Source organism: Colobus angolensis, unplaced genomic scaffold, assembly GCF_000951035.1.
Source record: "Colobus angolensis palliatus isolate OR3802 unplaced genomic scaffold, Cang.pa_1.0 Scaffold164, whole genome shotgun sequence".
Classification (NCBI taxonomy): Eukaryota; Metazoa; Chordata; class Mammalia; order Primates; family Cercopithecidae; genus Colobus; species Colobus angolensis.
In genome coordinates, this window is record NW_012114755.1 from 5510958 (window position 1) to 5530665 (window position 19708).

General features: G+C 36.5%; 1 pseudogene; it reads left to right on the plus strand.

Annotated features, from left to right (window-relative positions):
• The first annotated feature begins 18789 nt into the window (after positions 1-18789).
• LOC105508615 lies at positions 18790-19371 on the plus strand (annotated as a pseudogene).
• The last annotated feature ends 337 nt before the right edge of the window (positions 19372-19708 follow it).

Genomic DNA, 19708 nt, shown 5'->3' on the forward strand with positions numbered 1-19708 from the left:
TAATTAAAAAGAAAAAAAAATAAGCCAGGCACAGGGGATCATGCCTGTAATCCCAGCATTTTGGGAGGCCGAGGTGGGCGGATCAGTTGAGGTCAGGAGTTCGAGGCCAGCCTGGTCAAAATGGTGAAACCTCGTCTCTACTAAAAATACAAAAATTAGCCAGGTGTGGTGGCGCATACCTGTAGTCCCAGCTACTCTGAAGGCTGAGACAGGAGAATTGCTTGAACCCGGAAGGTGGAGACTGCAGTGAGCCGAGACGGCAGCACTGTACTCAGCCTGCACAACAGAGAGAGGCTCTGTCGCAAAAAGAAAAAAAACAGTAAGTCCTCAAAAACAACGTTTGGCTTAGAGAATTTAAATTATGGCTTAGAAAAGAAAAAATATCAGGATTAAATTGGAAAAGCTCTAGTGTTCTGGTTATTGTTTTTTGATTTCTGTTTGTAATCCTGGTAATGTGGACATCGCAAAAAGTCTTTTCAGTAATTCCTAAATATTGCTTTATAGTCAGGCATAATTCACTGATAATTTTATAATTACATGTTTTTACAAAATCTAGTAATCACATGTGTGTTTGTGCTTGTGTCTGAAGTTAAGATTTTCCTTTAATGAATCGTAAGAGATCAGAGAAGTCATGCATGCCTTCAGAGGTACAATAAACAGGATTAACACTTTTAAAAAAATCACCTACTATAAAAATGTTAAGGTACTGAGAACACACTCTTGTCCCTTCACATAAGATTTTTCATACTTAGTCCTTATGAATCTTAATATAAGGTCAAAATGTGTACCTTCTTGCACTATATTGATGCTTAAAATGGAATTCCATATTTCCTGGCTTGGAAAACACAGCACATTTTAAATAATTTTAATCACACACAGTATATCCTATCATTGGGCATTGTCTGGATCTGTCCAGGGTAGAATTTGGGGACATCAGCGCGGCCTAGTCAGTATCCATGGAGGTACTCCACATTCAGAAAGTTCACTGGCCAGCAACCCAGCACTCTGAGTGCTCCTCCAGTCACTGGTAGTGGTGGGACAGGAGGCAATTTCAGCTGCCCAAAGGTGGGGCTGATAGAGGAGCAGAATGAGAGCACAGTGCTATACTTGATCAAGGCAAGGAGAAACAATGGACCTCTCATGTCAGCACATATATTTTTTGTCATTTAATATCTCTGTGCCTCAATTTTGTCATCTATAAAATAGGAATAGTGATAATGTCTTCCTTACAAGTGTATTATGACAATTAATAAGTTAATATATGCCAAGTAATTGAAATACTACCTGGGGCACAGTAAGTGCTACCTAAGTGTTTAATGACTACTATTAAAACACTTGATTATTCATCACAATATGGGCTCTGGATAAATGATAGTTATCATCCTACTTTCTACAGTTACTTCTTTCTCCAGGATGAAATAAAGAAAACAACTTGAATAAGCCAGACATTAAATTTTCCATTCCCATCAACCCAACTGTCATTTGTACTAAGTCACACAATTAGTAAGTGATTGGAACAGAAACTTGAATCTAGATCTATCGAACTCCATAGCCTAAGACAAGACTACTCTTTCAAATTCTTGTCTCCCCTGCACTTTGATATTGACATAATGAACAAGCCATTCACAAGGAGAGCCAGATTAGTGCAAAAGCCCAGTTTAACACATACCGCCTGAAGTTACCTGCAGCTTCAGTATTCATGGTAAGAAGCTTGTTTCCATCATCCCAGTCGGTGAGAATGCTTTGAAAGGGAGCAGCTAAACCCACCATAATGTGGCACTCTCAAGGAGGGTGTCAAATGAAGCAGCTCAGCAGAAAAGTTCTGAAAACCTTAATCTGGTCTAAATTGAGATCAATTTGTTCCTTGTGGGTATCAAACATAATGAGGCAGTAAGAGGTGACTAATCCAATCCAGAAGTTTCCCCTCATGCCTCCCACTGTGGTGAGGCCTGCACTACTGTTCTATAAAAGGCTGTTTCTGACAGCAGGTGTGACACAGCTGATGTACCGGCTAAACACACCTATACCAACTCAGCAGGATGCATGTGTGACGAGTCTGTAAAAAGGTTGTAATACAGGGACGAACATAGAGATCTCTGGAGGTTCCAGTGACATTCTAGCTGAGGGATAAATTGTCCATGGGGAAAAAATTGTGATGAATAGATTGAAGGTAAAGATCTTCTCCCACAATAATGTGGAGTTGTTATTACTCTTTTGTTTCTAAATCTGAACGTTTTCCTAGAAGAGTTGCTACGACAATGGACATAACATGAGGTCGTCTCCTTCAGGTGCTGCAGAGAAAGAGATAAGAACATGATCCAACCATAAGAAGCAGTGTTACTGTACATTACAGAAGAACGTTTGAGTTCAAGAGACTTCCTAGTCCTGTCCACGCTTCAGGACAAACACTACTAATGCACTACTAAGTCTCAAATACTCCTCTAGTAAAGGGAGCAAAATTAGTTTTTTAAAATAGTCTTTCAATATTAGATTTTTGGGTGAGGTTAACAAGGTTTTCAGAATGAAGCTGCCCAGAAATTTATGTTTGGAACCAATTAACTCATTTAACATTTTATGTCAGTGTTGTTAAATGAAGTTTTATGCAAATTGAGTACGTTATGTTAACATTGTTTGGTGGTATGAATATTTGTCCTGCATTTCAAATATTCCCAAGAGAGCTGAGAAGGGGAAATTTGCTATTGTTTGGCAATATTCCAGAAAACTAATTACCTAAGAGAGGATTTATGAAAGACTGCATAGATTGTTGTTCTTCACATGCTTTTTGAAAAGGTGAGATTTTTGATTGAAGTATTTTTAAAATTTCTGTGCCTCCTATACATTCTGTTTTGGAGCTGAGGATGTCTCTTGCCATTTTCCCCAATTTTTCTTGCAAATAGTTACTCATTGTATGAGTCTGTTTTCACAGTTCTGTAAAGAATTGCCCAAGACTGGATAAATTATAAAGAAAGGAGGTTTAATTGACTCACAGTTTCACATGGCTGGGGAGACCTCAGCAAACATTCATGGCAGAAGGGAAAGCATGCATGTCTTACATGGCAGCAGATGAGAGACAAGACAGCAAAGAAAGAAGAGCCTTTTATAAAACCATCAGATCTTGTGAGAACTCACTCACTATCATGGGAACAGCATGGGGGAAAACAACCCCATGATCCAATCATCTCCCACCAGGTCTCTCCCCTAACATGGGATTACAATTCCAGATGAGATTTGGGTGGGGACAGAAAGCCAAATCATATCACTTATCTTTTCAGACTCAGTACAATTGTCACTTTTGTTATGAAGCCTTTTATAACCCTCCTCTGCAAAATAGACAATGCCTCTGTGCCATTTATAAACACAATAATGGCATTGTTACTACATCATTACATTTTTTATTTAAATGCCTGGTTACCCTGGTAGATTAGTAATTCCTCCTTGGTGTGGGCCAATGTCTTAATTTCTTTGTACCTACAGTACCTATAATCAGTCTTTGAACCTAGATCTCATTAAATCTCTGTGGAAGGAAGGATGAAAGGAAAGCAGGAATGGAGGGAGGGAAGGAGAATGGGAACAGCGGGAGAAGAGAGGAAGAGAACATCATTACTCTCAAGCTAGGGGAATTTCATAATCCTGGAGAATAAAAATGTAGGGAGGAAGAAAGAACATAGGACTAGAATACAAGCTTAAATTCCACAGTTTCTGTGACTGATCAAAAGCTAAACCTTGGGTTTTTTGGTAAAATTACAAGGATGTTAAAATTAAATGAAATAGTATATATGTATGAAAGCACGAGACACATAGTAGTTTCTCAAAGATTTAATCATTGAATATTGGTTCAATAAACTATCAACTAATTATCTTTTAAAATTCTGAACAAAATAAAATAAAGCACACTTGGCAAAGACTGCCTTCAGAATTTCTGTGTATGAAGATAATTTTCTTGTAAACATCAATTTATTTTTTTACTGCTAAAACAATAGCAACAGCAAATTTTCTCAATAGAATGCCTCCCAAACAGCTTACTTTATACACTGACTTTTCCTGCCAGAATTAATTTTAGGGGGTAAGACATTTTTTAAAGTCTCTTTAGTCCATGAAAATGCATCGTTTACATAAAAATCCCTAAGCTCGTTAGTAAGGCAGAAACTCATATTTAAGCAATTAGCCATAAAAATAGAAAACTGATCAGAAGCACAATGAATTGGATTGGCAGATTTCTCTTTCTACACTGCAGAAACCCATTTTATCTTTAGCTCTAATGTGCATCTCCAGGAGAATCTCATCTTTATCAAACTATTCTTCATGTATATTTCTTTGAGACCCTGTCATCACAGTCTGTTAGGATTATAAGAGAAGACAGCTTCCCCTTCACCCTCTTGCTTTTCATACACTACTTAAAGCACCCATGCCAAGATTCCAGGAGAAAAAGAGAACAGGAAGAGATGTGCATTTAAGTGCTATAATCTGGTCCTATGTAACTATTTGGCTGCCCTTTCTGAACCACCTTCTTAGTTCCTATCTAGTGAACCTCTCCTTTCCTTTACATCTGAATACTGCATGTATATCTTCTTGCTCCTGTTTTTTTCTGTGCCTTTGCTAATATAACACTATTCTCTCTCTGTGATGTTCTTCTTGTTCTTTTCCATCCTTCAAGACCCAACCTAAGCTCTAATGGGCTGCATTAAGCTCATTCTCCCTAATCTCTGTTCTGAGTTTATATATATATACCTAATAACAAGCACATTGTTCAAGGCAATCTTATTCTTTAATAGTTTATTTTTAAAACTTACCATTTTATGCCAAATGATTTGTGGCATATTCTGTCTTTCATACTATGTGTATACTCTTAGAGAAATGAACTCAATTTCAGCGCATAGATAGGCACTCAGAAAATGATTGATTTTTTTTTTTTTTTTTTTTTTTTACTAATTGAAGGGGTTTTCAATACTTGTACCTGAAGGCAGACCTCACATAAATACGTATACACATGCATTCTGTTTGTCATCAGAAAAGCAAAGTGTAGATTGTAAAACATCTAAGTTCAAATATGTTTTGTCACTTACTACATTTGTAGACTTGAAAAAAATTACTTTTAACGTTGATTTTACAAACTTAAGAAAATAATACCTGCCAAGAAGCCATTTTCTTAACTGTAAAATGAAGATAATAATTGTATCTATATCATAAATTTAATTATGAGAATTTAACGAGAAAATAAAATAAAACATTTCAGAGCTGTACTGGGCACATAGTAGGTGTTTAATACGTTTGGTTATTATTGATATTATTATGGTTCATAAGTGTGTAATGTGACTAACATGTCCTGTGTACTAATTAGCACATGGTAGAACCACAATAAATGACAATTCCCTGCCTTCTGCTTTCTTCCTTTCATGCTCTTTTTCCTTCTAAAATTTGAGAACTCCAGCAGATTTTTATAATCAATATCATAAGTGAACTTACAGTGAATCTTTCCAACTCATTTTCGCAGCAGGTAAATAGCTGATGTATTGTTATTGACCTCTCTTAATATGCTGAAAACTGGTATTACAATGCTGGGGAAAGATGATGCAGCAAATATGGTTCATCCATTTGTTCTATAAAATATTGATGGAATAACTACACCAGACATTACTCCAGCCCTGGAAGCATAGCAATGGATAAGACAAACAAATGTCCTGTGTGTATTGAGCTTACATTTTAGTAGGATAGAAAGATGGTAAACAAACAATCAGATAAATAACAATTTCAGGTATTGACAAATATAAGAAAAAAGAGAAACAAGACAACGTACCCTAATACTAGGAGGGGTGGGGTAAAGTGGCTATGGAATCACTTCGTGGGAAGGTGACACTTGAACTGAGATCTGAATGATGAGAAGGATACACATATGCAGCAATCTAAGAAATAGTATTCCAGAAGGAGGGAACAACAGTGTAAAAACCCTGAAGCAAGAAAATATTTGAGCTCATTACAATTTATCAGGTGTAATCATACATTGACGAGGAACAAGTCAAATACAATAACTGATTGCACTTCCTGGATATGGCATTTGGGTATTTTTCATCAAGTCTTGAGTTCCAGCTATGAACCTGCACCTGACCAGGGAATAGTATGTGTTAGTTTACACTGTGCATTCTGCAAACTCACCATTCATGGCATGATACCAAATGGTTCCTATTAGAGAGAGGAACATCAAGCACTTCTTTTTATAGCCACTTTCTCTCTTTTAGGACAGGATGCTGTAAGCCCACATTTTCTTATTCAGCAAGATTCCCCATCCAAGACCTTATTTTCAGAATTACATCAATAATAATTTTCCTGTGATGGCCCATCATATTTAAGATCCAGTTCATTGGTGCTTTTATAGTTGGTTAAACTTTTCACTCTCTGTGTCTTAGCTATAATGTGCCAACAGTTTTTTCTACATTGATAACCTCCCAATGCAGAGGTGCAGTAATTAAGCATCCTGTTTTGACAGAATTGTTACAATACTGGCATTTAGAAGGACAGAAAAAAAGAAAGGAGTTAAAAATCAATTTATTTTCCTAATGTTCAGTGTTTATGTGTGCAGTAGATGCTAAATACCTGTATACCCAATGCTCTGCAAATAAGTGGATTAGAGGAATTGCTTACTGTAATATTTTTTATCAGTATAAATAAGACTTCTAAAATTATGGTACAGCTAATTTTTCATCTAAAAAAATAAAGTGCCTTTTAAAAACAAGGTCTAAAACAATAGTGAAAATTGGTGCTGTTTTAACATTTACTGTTTTTTTCCACGTGAATGGAGAATTAAATTACAACAAAAGTTATTGATAACATACTATTGGCAAAGTAGCACACTATATACTTTAAGAAAAAAATGAATTATTGATCCTTTCTGTTCTGGGAATTCATAGTCTGGAAAAAGACAAGATGTAAGATATAAACCTGAAAGACTATAAAATATTGACCTGAAAGTGATTTTTTAATAAAAAAGAATCAAAGAAAATGTTTTGGTGGTCTGGAGTCAGGATTGATTAGGTTTCATAGAAAAGGTGGCATTTGAACAGAACATTAATTGAAAAAAAATGGTTTTTGATCAAAAGTATTGAGATGGGAAAAGATGAAGATGAATGGAGACCTACAGTAATTCTGTAGGACGATACTGAAGAATTCACTAGTGTAATAAGTGTGGAAAAGAAGTGGCCTTTTTAAAACTGCTAGGTGAACAAAGTGGAAAGTATGCAACAAGGCTTTTGGTTGACAGTCCCCAAATCTCCCCAGGTGGTGACATTATTATAACAAATTTACTTTTCTTTCTCCTTCCTTCCTTCCTTCCTTCCTTCCTTCCTTCCTTCCTTCCTTCCTTCCTTCTTTCCTCCCTCTCTCCCTTCCTCTCTCCCCTTTAAATTCATTCCTTTGATATAAACATATTGTTCTAACTAGGTGCTGAGTTGAAATAATATATAAAATAGACCTCATCATTTGCTCTCATTGACTTATTATTATTTATATACTCTTGTGAGGGAGACAGACAAAAACCCAATCCTAAAATAAGTAAATTTACAGAATTATAAATCATGTAAAAATTATTGAGAAAATAAAAAAGAGTGAAATCAAGAAGTATTACCTGCTTTGGATAAGGTAGTAGAGAAAGGTTTTTCTAAAGATTGGCGTTTAAGCAAGTCTTTTTAAAATAATGCAGAAATAAGACTTTTAAAGAAGATCAAAGGCTGTAGATGTGTGATATTATTTCTGAGGGCTCTGTTCTGTTCCATTGGTCTATATCTCTGTTTTGGTACCGATACCGTGCTGTTTTGGTTACTGTAGCCTTGTAGTATAGTTTGAAATCAGGTAGCATGATGCCTCCAGCTTTGTTCTTTTGGCAATGCAGACTATTTTTTGGTTCCATGTGAACTTTAAAGCAGTTTTTTCCAATTCTGTGAAGAAAGTCATTGGTAGCTTGATGGGGATGGCATTGAATCTATAAATTACCGTGGGCAGTATGGCCATTTTCATGATATTGATTCTTCCTATCCATGAGCATGGAATGTTCTTCCATTTGTTTGTGTCCTCTTTTATTTCCTTAGGAGATATACCTAATGTAAATGACGAATTAATGGGTGCAGCATACCAACATGGCACATGTATACATATGTAACAAACCTGCATGTTGTGCACATATACCCTGTAACTTAATGTATAATAATAATTTTAAAAAAATAATTTTAAAAAAAGGAGATCAAAGGAACATTCCAAGAAGAGGAAATACTATTTGCATAGACCTTGAGCAAGGTTAACCGTTTGGCCTATTCAGGATATTAGAAGAAAATAGGAATGGATGGAGAGAAGATAACCATGGGGAAAACGTTAGGCAAAGGCCAGAATATGTGGTAATTTAAACTGGGTTTTTAATGAAAAGGGGAAATAAGTCACTAATGAATTATAATATTAAGTGCTATTCCTTATGAAAACAAGTCAGTGGGAGTGAGGGTAAGAGTGAAATTAGGGAAAGCAGCTAAAAATTGTATCTCAAGCAGGAGATGCAAGTACACTATGATATCATCAGTGTATGATCTTTAATGGTGATAGCAAAACTGATTGAAGGTGGGACCAGGTATTAAACTCCCCAGTTATTTTTCTATGACTCAAAATCTGGAGATAAGACACTTTGAATTCCTCTTGACAGCAATCAGCTAACTACCAATTTGTCGAGGGCACCACATTGACACCCTTGTCAGCTTCCTGTAATGTGCAAGTCCATAAAGAAATAGTTTCTGAGTCACTACTTTTTGACCTCTATTTATACTTTTATGCAATCAGTCTTGTGACACAGCATTTATAGTGAAATCTTTATCAATCCCATTAACAATGTAATATGGATAAGTGAGAGAGAGCAATCAATACACAGGGAGAAATATATACCACCTAACTTGGCCTCAACCACATACAACTGAGGCCCGTCTCTGGAATGAAACCATGAGCTCTGATCCAACGTCAGCTTTCTTTCCTATACTCCTTAGAGCAATATTTCCATTGGTATCCTTAGTTTCTTCTTGGCAGGTATTCCAATTTGCATATTTTCAATAAGTCATTTTATTTCTAAACCTTCTACTCACCAGCATTCTGTTCCCAATGACAGAACACCTAAAGGCTTGAGGTATCTATAACTTAGCCTTTATATGCAATCATCCTGGAAACTTAGAAACCATTGTCCTTTCACCCAGAAAAAAAAAAAAAAAAAAAAGAAGACACAAACAAACAAACAAAAACCACCTCCCTTCTCATCAGACCTCAGAGCATCTCAGTCACAAATTTTCAATCTGAGATACTGTGTTATGAACATAATCTCATAGAGCTGTCCTTAGAAAGCAGACAACCAAACCAAACAGATTCCAGGATCCAATAAGAGTTAAAAATACTACATGCTATAGTCACCATCTCCCACTTTAGAGATTCATGATGCATTTAGCATATAGAAGTTTTGTGAAATCTTACAGTAGACAATCTTGAATTTTAAGTAACCCAGTATTTGGCAAATTCACTTAAGGAAACTACTGTGCAAATACCTACTAATATTCTTCTGGATAGAATTCTGCAAAATATGCCTTGGAAATGCTGTTGTATTATTTATTGCTATTTTTATCCATATGTCTGATGAATTAATTCATTAATTAATTTTGAGACAGAGTCTTGCTCTGTCTCCCAGGCTGGAGTGCAGTAGCGCGATCTCGGCTCACTGCAACTTCCACCTCCCTGGTTCAAGTGATTCTCATGAGTAGCTGGGACTACAGGCACAGGCCACCACACCCAGCTAATTTTTGTATTTTTAGTAGAGATGGGGTTTCACCATGCCAGGCTGGTCTCAAACTCCTGGCCTCAAGTGATCCACCCTCCTTGGCTTCCCAAAGTGCTGGTATTACAGGTGTGAGCCATGGCGTCTGGCCAATATATCTGACTAATTTAAATCACTATGGTAGCTATGAGGGCTGCTCACCAATACTTCTCATTCTCCGTTTTTTAGATCCACATGTGGATTTTACTTTCCCTTTCCTTTTATGTTAAGCATGGACATATGACTGCTAGAATTAGCAAAATGTGGGCAGAAGTGTGTCACTTTCAGAAATAAGAATTTAATTTCTGGTACAAGTCTGTCCAGAGTTCTCCTGATCATGCTATGAAAAAGTGCTTATCATTTCTATATTGTGAATGACAAAACTAATTTTCAGAGAAAGCTAGGGAAGGATTCTAATTTGTGTGTTTCAAAGTCCATACTTTTTCTACCACATCTTGCGGCCTGAGGTTTATATTTATATCACACTAAGAAAATGTTAAGGTTTATATGCACCTATAATCTTCCAAAACGAAATGTTATTATTTTAATGGGTTTAATTTTGAAACCATTATTCATGCAAAATTCAGTACACTACTCCACCTACTTATGTTTTCATTAGTGTAAGTGTCTTCAGTGAAAACCAACATTATTCATTTACCAACAGCAAAAAACACGCATCTATGCATTTATTCCTTTGAGTTAATAGAAAATGATGAAATATATGTCCTTCCATTATTAAAGTACTCAAACAAATTAATGAAACCATGCTGATTGAAGACAGTAGGATGTCTGCTATATATCTCTTTTGGAGAATTAGACAAACATTCAGGAAATTTCGATTCCTGCTTTTTACTTTAACTTCCTGTTGTGTTTGGGAAAGTCATCAAACTCTTTCATTTGTAATTTCCTCATTTGTAAGATAAGGATAGTAATGTCTGCTTTGAAAATGTCCTAGGTTATTTTTATTTATACATTTATGAAAATTAAATTTATACACTTACGAGATTACATAAAGACACGTACATACAACCACTTTGAACCTAAAAACACTATTAATATGTAGTATTATTATTATTCTCTTGTAACTCATTTCTCTTTTTATTATTTTCATCCAAACTACTTATTATAACTATAGTCATTGTCTTCTATAATGACCAAGGAAAAATAAAAAATTTTCACTATTTCAACAATACTTTTGCCAATATCTTAAACTCTCAACATAGATTAACAACTGATCATTTCCTGTTAGCTGAATCCTACTAACTGAGCACTGCTGGAGAAAGTCGTATTATAAAACAGATTTACATCATAAAATGTATGATAACCAGTCTCACAAGGGCCTTGAACATCATACAGAAACCTTTACCATTTCTCTCACATTCTCCTTAACCGTTTTAAATATTACCAATTCTCCTAAAACTCTGATATCCCCACTGGACCCATCCAATCATACACACATATATTTTTGTTCACAGGTGATACAACCTCATCTTCCACTTCACAGAGGAAATTATTTTCAGTATAAATGCATTAAGTGCCTATTAGATAACAGGCATTGAGTTAGTTGCTGGGAATACAGTTATCCAGCAGACATATAATGTCCCTGGTTTTTGAGTCTTTATAGTCAAAGAAAAAAAAAACAGACAATAAATATGGTTAACAAATAAACATATGGTTAGATAGAGAAAGTTCTAGAAGAATAGACAGACATGGATTGATCAGTATCATAAACTCAGGTAGTGATGTGTTTTGAGGACAATAAACCAAAGTAATAATATAACAATATGTGTACCTTATACACAGTGATCAATAAAGGCCCTTCTAAGGAGGAGTCACTTGAGCAATGAGGCAGAGACCACTGATTATTTATCCCAATATCAGTAATTCCTTCTTAGTAATAGAGCTCTACTTTTTATTGGGCACATGATCACCAAGAAAAAGTAACACATTTTCTGTACTCTTCTGTAGCTAAGTGTTGCTATATAACTAAGTTGCAGCCAGTGAAATATAAGAAGTGCCCTTGGGTACTACTGGAAGCTCTTCTTAAAAGGGAGGAGATGAGATATTTTTTTTTTCCACTTCCTCCACTCCACTGCCTAGATTATGTTGCAGTTGTAATGGGAAGGTATTAGCAGAAGTAGGAGAAAAGGCCTGTGGAATATTCCCATATTTGCATTTGAGATAAAACACTGGCTGCTCTCTGCAGAGACTATGGGGAGCAAAATCGAACAAGGTAACTCGTTGGGAGGTTATTATGGTCACTTTAAGGCAACATGATAGTAGTTAGGGAAACTGCAGAGGATGTGATAAAAGGGGTCGTATTTTGAATATATTTTGCAAGAAGCCAACAAGGCTTGCTAAGAGTTGAATGTGAAGAGTGGCAACTGGGAAAGAGATGCACCAAGGCTGATTCCTAAATTGTTGGCCAGTGAATTGTGGTGCCATTTACTGGAGTGATAAAGACTGGGGAAGAAGCAGATCTGAGGAAAAGTGGATACTGAAGAATCTTAAGTTTTATTTTAGATGTGTATGTTTAGCCTGGCACGTCTATGAGACATTTAAGTGGAAACATTGAGAAGACATTTGTGCATTTCTGAAGCCCTGGGAGTAAAATAAGTGACATACATCAAGGAGTTATAAATATACAAATGGCATTTAAACTATGAAACTAAATAAAATCAATTAAATAGAGAATCTAGATGAAGAAGGACAGGGGATTACAGACCATGTGGCACTGCAACTTTTAGAGTTCAGAGAGATTGAGGGAAGTAAACAAAGAAGTCTGAGAAGGAGAAATCTGGAAGGTATTACAGGGAAAACAGGAGGGTATTGAGTCACAAAGCTTGGCAAACAAAGTGCTGCAAGAAAGAGTATCAGATGCTGTTGAGAGATTGAAGAGATAGAGCAAAGAGAATTCATCATGAGTTTGCAAAGATGGAGAACCAAGACCTTGATAAAAGCTGTTTTGGTGAAATGGTAGGAACAAAAGCCTTCTTGGGATGAAGAGAAAAGGGAGGAAGTAATTGGCTGTTCTATGAAGAGGAGCAAGGAAATTCTGCAATAGAAGGAGGGTGATGAAGAGCGATTTGTTTGTTTGGTTGATTAGTAGGTTTATTGGTTTTGTATATTTTTATTGCTTTCTAAATAAGAAGATATTTTGAAATGTCAGCAAGCAAATTGGAGTAATCTAATCAATATATAAATTAATAATGTAAATAAAGGCAGGCTAGAGTATACTAGAGGATTGGATCTAAAAGTAAAAAAAGCAAGCTGAATTTGCAGCCACGAGAACCGGTATCATGTCTGCTATTGATAAATATTAAATCTTCTGTTCCTAGAATAGTGATGAAGACATAGTAGATGCTTATTTATTAGATGGTAAGTAATTAAATGAATTAATGAATGCTATGTCTGTAGTTTTAATCTGCATGTTTTATTATTAAATCTTTCATTCTGATTATTGCATTTTCTGCTTAAAATATCTTGGAGTTTCCCATAGTCTGTTTTAACAGGGATTGTTTAAATACAAGCCTTAAGTTGGCACAAGGACACATGGTATGTGTCTCTGCCACATAATGGCTGGTCTCTACCTGTCACTAGAGTCTCAGTTCTCTACACACCTACTTGCATCCTAGTCTACATTCACACTGATGTGAATAACTAGCTTTACAAGTACATCATGCTTTAGTGCCGAGTGTTCTCTGTTCTTGCAAAAACTCTCCCCCATCAGCACCCTGTATTTGCCGATTCCAATGCATCCTTTAGCAATCAGCTCAAACACCATTCCCCCGGGAAGATTTCTCTGACCCGCTTTTCTGAACTAGACCTTTTTGATGTTCCCAAAGCAAATGCACAAAACTCTCACAAATAATTATGATATAATATTAATCTTGTTTATTAGCTTGCTTCCATAATTAAAATTAAGCTCTAAACTAAATATGCTTTTCATCACTGAATACCAAGAACTTTACTTAAGACATTTAGTTAATGCCATCAAGTATCACAAAGATGACCATGTCATTTAATCAAACAAAAATATTTACTCTCTAAAAGTCTTCAAGAAATGGGAGTGTCTACATTGAAATTTTCCTCGTATTTTCTTGTTGCCATCTAATTAAAAATTTAAATACTTAATGGGCCTCGAATCTTAAAAGAGCTTATAATACAAATGAGCAAGATTATATAAAGTAGCGCAGTATCATCATGAGTTAGTGTAGGTTCTCAAATAACAGGGTTTCCATCTGGCATTCCTTCATCCTTTGGCAAACATCCATAATTAATTACAATAGCCCTACTGAGATGGGATGTGGCCTTAGAAGCTGTTTTAGTGCAGTATTTTTATGCACACTGTATCAAAGTTTGCATAGAAAATGAAGTCTATTTTCATTCCCTGAGTTAGTACAGTGAATTGGATAAGAGTAATGTCCTGGGTAAATGGAATAAAGTTCAATTCAATGTTGATGGGAACAGGGAGATAAATTAAGGAAGGCTTACAGTATTGTGTATGCATTGGGAAAAGGGCAGGTAGGCTCATGACACCAGATAGCCGACCAAAAAAAAAAAGAAAAAAAAAAAGGAGGTGGTAAGAGAATGAAAAAGAGGTCATGGGTAAATCTGAGATTTTTTAAATCTAGTATGGTCCAGTAGTTTCTTATAGAGACAGTAAAGTTTCTCCAGCCCTGACATTAATCTCCATGAACATTAGTACAACTCTTAGTCATCTGGAGGGCTATAACCTGGGCCAAATGCAAAGGAATACATTGATCTTAAAGGGTCTGAAATCTGGTGCTCAGAAATATAGCTGATCATTTACTTGAACTAGGAAACACCTTAGCAGAACTCTGAGATTCCTAGTGCAAAAGAGCACTATTACATAATAAAAGCTGTGAAATTCTTGAAGGCAAGAGCTTCAGTTTAACAATCACTGAATCACCTGGTATGGTTGGCATCTAATAATTGTCTATTCTAGGACTGCCAGCAGTGCCTCACAGTGATATAGCTTGTTTGTGTCCCCACCCAAATCTCAACTTGAATTGTAGTTTCCATTATCCCCACCTGTCTTGGGATGGACCCAGTAGGAGGTAATTTAATCATGGGGGCAGTTACCTTCATGTTATTCTCAAAATACTGAGTCAGTTCTTACGAGATCTGATGGTTTATAAGAGGCTTTACCCCTTTTGCTCATTCTTCTCTCTCCTGCTGCCTTATGAAGAAAGACATGTTTGTTTCATCTTCCGTCATAATTTTAAGTTTCCTGAGATTTCCCCAGCCATTCTAAACTGTGAGTCAATTAAATCTCTTTCCTTTATAAATTACCCAGTCCCAGAAAGCTGTTTATTAGCAGCATGAGAATGGACTAATACAGTAAATGGTACCTGGTAGTGGGGTGCTGCTGTGAAGATACTTGAAAATGTGGAAGTCACTTTGGAACTGTGTAACAGGCAAAGGTTAGAACAACGTGGAGGGCTCAGAAGAAGAGAGAAAATTGTGGGGCAGTTTACAACTTCCTAGAGACTTGGAGGGCTCAAAAGATAGGAAGATTTGGGAAAGTTTGGAATTTCCTGGAGACTTGTTGAATGACTTTGACCCAAATGCTGATAGTAATATGGACAATAAAGTCCATCTGAGGTGGTCTCAGACAGAAATAAAGAACTAGTTGGGAACTGAAGTAAAGGTCACTCTTGCTATGAAAAAGACTGGCAGCATTTTGCCCCTGCCCTAGAAATCTGTGGAACTGTGAACTTGAGAGAGATGATTTAGGGTATCTGGTAGAAGAAATTTCTAAGTGATAAAGCATTCAAGAGGAAGCAGAGCATAAAAGTTTGGAAAATTTGCAGCCTAACAATGCAATAGAAAAGAAAACCCATTTTCTGGGGATAAATCCAAACCTGTGAAAGCAACCATGAAAGAGGGGGACAGTAGCCTATAAAGCCACAAGGCAGAGCTGCCCAAGGCTGTGGGAGCGCACCTGTTGCATCAGTGTGACATGGATGTGAGACATGTAGTCAAAAGGGATAATTTTGGAACTTTAAGGTTTAATGGCTGCCCTATTGGATTTTGGACTTGTCTGGGGTCTGTACTTCCTTTGATTGGGTGATTTTCTCCCACTTGCAACGATTGTATTTATCCAATGCCTGTACACCCATTGTATCTAGGAAATAACTAATTTGCTCTTGATTTTCCAGGCTCGTAGGTGGAAGAAACTTGCCTTGTCAAAGATGAAATTTTGTACTTTGCCCTTTGAATTAGTGCTGGAATGAATTAAGACTTCAGGGAACTGTTGGAAGGGCATGATTGTGTTTTAAAATGTGAGGACATGCATGAGCTTTGGGAGGGGTCGGGGCAGAATGATATGGTTTAACTGTGTCCACATCCAAATTGCATCTTAAATTGTAGTTCCCATAATCCCCACATGTTGTAGGAAGGACCCAGTGGGAAGTAATTTAATCATGGGAGCAGTTACTCTCATGCTGTTCTCGTGATAGTGAGTGACTTGTCATGAGATATAAGGGACTTTCCCCTCCTTCGCTTATAATTCTTCTTGCTGCCACCATGTGTAGAAGGACATATTTGCTTCCTCTTCTGCCATGATTGTAGGTTTCCTGAGGCTTCCCCAGCCCTATGGAACTGTGAGTCAATTAAACCTCTTTCCTTTATAAATTACCCAGTCTCAGTTATGACCTTATAGTGGTGTGAGAATGGATTAATACACCCAGTAACAGTACAGTTTCTTAATCTTCCAAAATGTCTCCTGACCATTTAGGGAATACTGGTCTCATAAATAGTCCCTAAGAAATGCCTTAGAAAGAAAGGCTTAGGCACCCAAAAATGACTGGATAAGATATAGTGTAGATCCCAGGAGTGAGCTTTGAGGAATAGATAAACAAGATAAAGATGACAAACTGGTTTGTAAATGTTATATAATCGGACTGTATATGTAATATAAATAACAAAAATGGGAGAAGATAAGACTAAGTGGATAATGGAATATGGTTGCTGATGATCTCATTAGTATTGACTTGTAAGAAAAATGAAATAACAAAAGTTTAAGCATTTTTAAAGAGTAAAAAATATCTTTAAGGTAATGTTTGTCATTAAATTTCAGGAATGGAGGGGAGAAAATGAGAAAAATTGGTGCTAGCTATCTTCATTATTGTTCATGGTAAGTAGCTAATAGACATCATCCAGAAAAGACAGCGCTAGAGGTATTATATAAAGAAAGGTATTGGTATAATGAAAACCACTAAAACAAAAAGATAAACTATCCTAAAAATCAAAATAAATACCATCAACATTAAAAAAATCATAATGTAGTGAAAGATTAACTGTGTGCATGTGAATATATAAATATAATGCAAAATCATGTGACAGAAATTAGAATTTTGAGTAGTTCATTAGTAAATATAAATGTGCCTAGCTTTATTTAAAAAACTAAAAAGATGTTTAGATTGGCTAACAAATTCATATCTAACTGCTTGCTGAACACAAGAGACATACTTAATGCAAATGATTTAGAAAAATTAAAAATATGGTACATCTAGATCTAGATCCTTGAGGAATCGCCATACTGTTTTCCATAATGGTTGAACTAGTTTACAATCCCACCAACAGTGTAACAGTGTTCCTATTTCTCCACATCCTCTCCAGCACCTGTTGTTTCCTGACTTTTTAATGATTGCCATTCTAACTGGCATGAGATGGTATCTCATTGTGGTTTTGATTTGCATTTGACCCAGCCATCCCACTACTGGGTATATACCCAAAGGATTATAAATCATGCTGCTATAAAGACACATGCACACGTATGTTTATTGCGGCACTATTCACAATAGCAAAGACTTGGAATCAACCCAAATGTCCATCTGTGACAGACTGGATTAAAAAGTGTGGCACATATACACCATGGAATATTATGCAGCCATAAAAAAGGATGAGTTTGCGTCCTTTGTAGGGACATGGATGCAGCTGGAAACCATCATTCTTAGCAAACTATCACAAGAAGAGAAAACCAAACACCGCATGTTCTCACTCATAGGTGGGAACTGAACAATGAGATCACTTGGACTCGGGAAGGGGAACATCACACATCGGGGCCTATCATGGGGAGGGGGCAGGGGGGAGGGATTGCATTGGGAGTTATACCTGATATAAATGACGAATTGATGGGTGCTGACGAGTTGATGGGTGCAGCACACCAACATGGCACAAGTATACATATGTAACAAACCTGCACGTTATGCACATGTACCCTAGAACTTAAAGTATAATAAAAAAAAAATTAAAAATAAAAGGATGGGCAAAGATATACCAAGAAAATACAAATAAAAAGAAGAAGTTGTGATTCTGATATCAGACAATGTAGAATTTAACCAAACAAGAAAACTTTATAAACTAAAGACCACAATTAAAAACACAGGCAAAAGAGTTATTTATGTGCTTTAAAAAAACATAGCAGCAAATTTTAATAGGACATACCAGAATAAATTCATTATTGTTTTTCTTAAAATACATATTTCCTAACTTTCACAATGGGAAATGTTTGAAAGTAATGAGAGTTTGAGAACACTTAGTTCATCTAGTGCCCAGGTTGTGGGCCCAGAGCCCCAGAGGTAATGTCTAATCCCAGATGTGGGGAAACATATGTACTCCATAAGTCTGTAATTTCTTTTTGCTGGAAAGAAAGGGGACGCACAAAGACATGTTATGTCAAAGGGTCACTGTCAAACATGAAGAGACTTCTAATGGTCAAAGATGCAAAACTGACAAAAGTTAAGCATTGAAAAAATAATAATTCAAATTGATTCAGACTCATTTCATATATAAAAGACTGTAAAATTATGACGATATGTAGAAAGAAAGAAAGAGGTAGGAGAAAGGAGCTATCCACACCTCCCCGAATTAATTGGTTATATTAGAAGTAACAGGCCCCAAATCCTTTCTCTAACAACTTAAGAATTAAATGCTGCTCTTGGCTTTTGGCTCGGTGGAGGCCAAGGTGCAACTTTCTTCGGTCGTCCTGAATCTGGGTTCATTCAACACCAGCCGCCTCCACCATGCTGCCGAAGTTCGACCCCAACGAGATCAAAGTCGTATACCTGAGGTGCACTGGAGGTGAAGTCGGTGCCACTTCTGCACTGGCCCCCAAGATCGGTTCCCTGGGTCTGTCTCCGAAAAAGGTTGGTGATGACATTGCCAAGTCAACGGGTGACTGGAAGGGCCTGAGGATTACAGTGAAACTGACCATTCAGAACAGAGAGGCCCAGATTGAGGTGGTGCCTTCTGCCTCTGCCCTGATCATCAAAGACCTCAAGGAACCACCAAGAGAGAGAAAGAAACAGAAAAACATTAAACACAGTGGGAATATCACTTTTGATGAGATCGTCAACATTGCTTGACAGATGCGGCACCGATCCTTAGCCAGAGAACTCTGTGGAACCATTAAAGAGATCCTGGGGACTGCCCAGTCTGTGGGCTGTAATGTTGATGGCCGCCACCCTCATAACATCACAGATGACATCAACAATGGTGCTGTGGAATGCCCAGCCAGTTAAGCATAAAGGAAAATATTTCAATAAAGGATCATTTGACAACTGGAAAAAAAAAAAAAAAGAATTAAATGCTTTTCTTACTGGAATTGCTTTTCAGGTTGCACAAATCATGCTATTATATAAATACTGAAAAGTTTTTCTTTGTTAAAATAATTATAACTAATAAATGTAGAAGAAATGATAGAATTGTAAATATTTTGCAATTTCCTATTTAATCATTGGAGCTGGTACCAATCATTAAAAACAGGAGACAATCATGGGAAATGCTGATGAGATAAAGAATAAGAGGATGGGGCTGTCACACCCTGAACTCATAGGTAAATCATAGCATCACAAGAGA